This window comes from Pteropus medius, unplaced genomic scaffold (assembly GCF_902729225.1).
Source record: "Pteropus medius unplaced genomic scaffold, Ma_sr-lr_union100, whole genome shotgun sequence".
Taxonomy (NCBI): domain Eukaryota; kingdom Metazoa; phylum Chordata; class Mammalia; order Chiroptera; family Pteropodidae; genus Pteropus; species Pteropus medius.
This window is the reverse complement of record NW_024351730.1, coordinates 19,695,868-19,698,823: the sequence shown is the minus strand read 5'-3', so window position 1 is coordinate 19,698,823 and position 2,956 is coordinate 19,695,868. Positions and strand designations below refer to the sequence as shown.

General features: G+C 32.8%; 1 non-coding gene across 1 annotated transcript; it reads left to right on the top strand.

The window, feature by feature from the left end:
* The first annotated feature begins 747 nt into the window (after positions 1-747).
* LOC120588690 (U6 spliceosomal RNA) lies at positions 748-853 on the top strand. The gene has a single exon (XR_005649277.1). It is a non-coding gene; the product is annotated as a U6 spliceosomal RNA (small nuclear RNA).
* Positions 854-2,956: the final 2,103 nt, after the last annotated feature.

Here is a 2,956-nt window from a genome sequence, read left to right as displayed (position 1 = left end):
TATCATCCCAATGTTCCTTCTGTGTTTTTTTAAATGCTTTCCTGGTAGTCCATACAGTTGATGTTCCATAAACTCACCATTATTAAGTTTATTATTCAATCACATAGAGAAGACACAAAGGAACAGAAAGAATAAGTATCTTGCGTAAGAGTACTCAGCTAGTAAAACTACTCCAGAAAAAGGGAAGGAGGCCAAGAATACTAAAACCGACTCTATCAATCTTTTCATCCTATGTTTCTTCCTTTGCTTTTTATACCTAGAAAATCATTCTCTGCCTCGAGACGAGGGATAATCAGTTGTTTTCTTCTAATTGTTTCTAGTGCTTGTTTGTACATTTATATTTAACTCAAGGTAATCTGGAATATATTTTGGTGAGAGAAATGAATTAGAGGTTTTTTCCTAAGATGAGGATTTGATAAAATGATTCAAAGTTTTATCTGGAAGAATATACAAAGATAATAGCTGAGAAATATTTGAAAAAAAGAGCGTTTGAAGAGGAAACTAGTATTGCCAGAAACTAAAAAAATTGTAATTATACAATAATTAAATCAGCATGCACTATTTTAAGAATAGCATCAACTCTGTTCAGTATAAAGAAATAATTAAAATAATGTGAAAATCTATTTTTTTCCCCAAAGAGCATATTAGTTTATTAATTTGAGATTTGGTAATTTTTTCAGATCTAGATAATATCTAAATAATAATTTAAAAATGCAAACACCCAAAATAAAAATCCTAGCAAGCTTAGTGCCTGCTTCCACTGCACATATACTAAAATTGGAACCTTATAGGGAAGATTAACATGGCCCCTGCCAAGGACAACACGCAAAATTGCGAAGCGTTCCCTATTTTTCAATTATGCAGCATGAATACTATACCTCAATAAAACTAGAAACAAAAGTCTAAGCCTAAATTTTCTCATAACAAGCCTGGTTCTTAATGAATTGTGACAGTGAAATAATCCTTTTTGATATGGTACAATTGCTACAGCTGTAAACATAGGTATCATGGCAGATGTTGACTACATGGCTCCTCAGCTGATGAGCACACACTCACCGCCTCTGTTTCTGTAGGGGAGACTCTTTCTGCATCTTCCGCACTCCTGACTTAAGGTACATCTGAAGGCAGATCCATCTTCCTTCGACCTGACTATCTTTCTACTTTTGAATTGCAATAGGGTTGGGTCATTATAGGTTCTGTCTTTTTCCTTGCAGTCCTTGCTTTTGAATAAGCAGGAATCTCATCTCGAAATTATAAGGATATTAAAAAAAGACCTCCAGGTAGAAAGCATTTGCCCTTGACCTCATATAGAAAAGAAAGGAGAGGTTGGAGAAACAATAGTCCAAGAATGGATGAGTTTTAAAAATAGGAGGAAGGATTTTCTCCCAATCTTTTATAATTCTATCAAGACTTATAAATATATACGTGGCTTTCAGAATGAGAAACTCAATACCAGAAATGGAAAACTAAAGGCTGGCTATGAGTTTCAAGGTTTAAGGGATTTATTTGCTAACTCTTTTTTCCTAAATGACATTTACAGTAGTAAAAATGTACTTTCTTCTAAGAAATGCAAGCTTGCAAAGATACCAACTTTTCCATAAAAATCAGCCATTCTATTTTTCTGCTTCTAATGGCCTCTGATTCTTAAATAACATATGATTGAGGAACTCTCCAAACAGTAATCTGGATTAAGCAGGTTTTGTTTTCTCCATTGAAAACAGAGTGCTGACTAAGTGAAGAATCACACCTTATTTGTGGTGCTCACATAGTTTAAGGTAAGGCTTTCCTCCATCCTCCTTAGATCAAGGATATGAATGTTGAAAATCTGCCTCTCTGGTTTACAAAATTTATAGAAACTCCAACTTTCTAGTTTATGAGGATAGATCTTTGTTCATTTGTTTTTGTATTTTCTATTATATCTTTTAGTATAAGGTTTGATGAGTATCATTTTTCAACAATAAAACAATAAATACTTATTGAACTAAGAAGTCTAATCAAGGGAAAACTTTTAATTAATTTTGAGATTAGGAGGCAAATAGAAGCATATTACAGACCTTATTGATTATTTCTTCCCTACTTTGACCATAATTTAGTTGAAGGATAGACATTTATATGTCCAGTATTAAAGAAGGTTATAGAAAGATCCCTCTCAAATGTCTCAGCTTTCTCTTTAGAAGACTGTATAAAGGCTTTATGGAAAGTAGATATTTATTTTTACCTTGTAGTATTTATTCCTTGCAACGTGAGAGGAAAACTTTAGGGTCATTGGCTGATGTAAGAAAAATGTTTTAGGAAAAATTTCTAATGTATAATTTACTTTGACATACCTCTCTCGATACAAGCCTCTGCTATGTGTTATAAATAAATATTTTAAAATCACTTTTCAAGAAAAATAGCAAAATAGATGTACCTTATAGTACTTTTCCTAAGGCAAAGTTTCTAATTGCATTATGTGGATGTACCTACAGTATTTTTCCTAAGGCAAAGTCTCTAGTTGCATTATATGTCACATTAGGCAAGTTTTCTGTAAGGGCATATGTCACATGTTGGGATTTTTGCCAAAGTTAGTTTCTACCTGTCATTCAGCATTAGTCATGCCTAACGAGAGCTTGCGTATATACAAGTAGATGTGTCAGGACCATTTGGCAATTAATCCATTAAAAACATTGGTATACTACTTTGTAAATAAAAGAAGCAAGGCATAAGTTATTAATGCATATCCCTTTCCAGTGGCAATAAAAGAAATATTTTAAATTATTTGAAAGTCCAGGTAAGAATATTAATTAATAAATAAATAGCAGGAGAATAGGTGAGAGAGTTTTCAGATGAGACAACTATGGATTGCTCATTTCTTTTCTTTGGACAAGGCTTGTTATGTGTCTGACTCCTAACTATAGTTGATTCGAGAAGAAAGAACATCATGCCATTGATTGTAATGATCCCAGTCATCTTAACA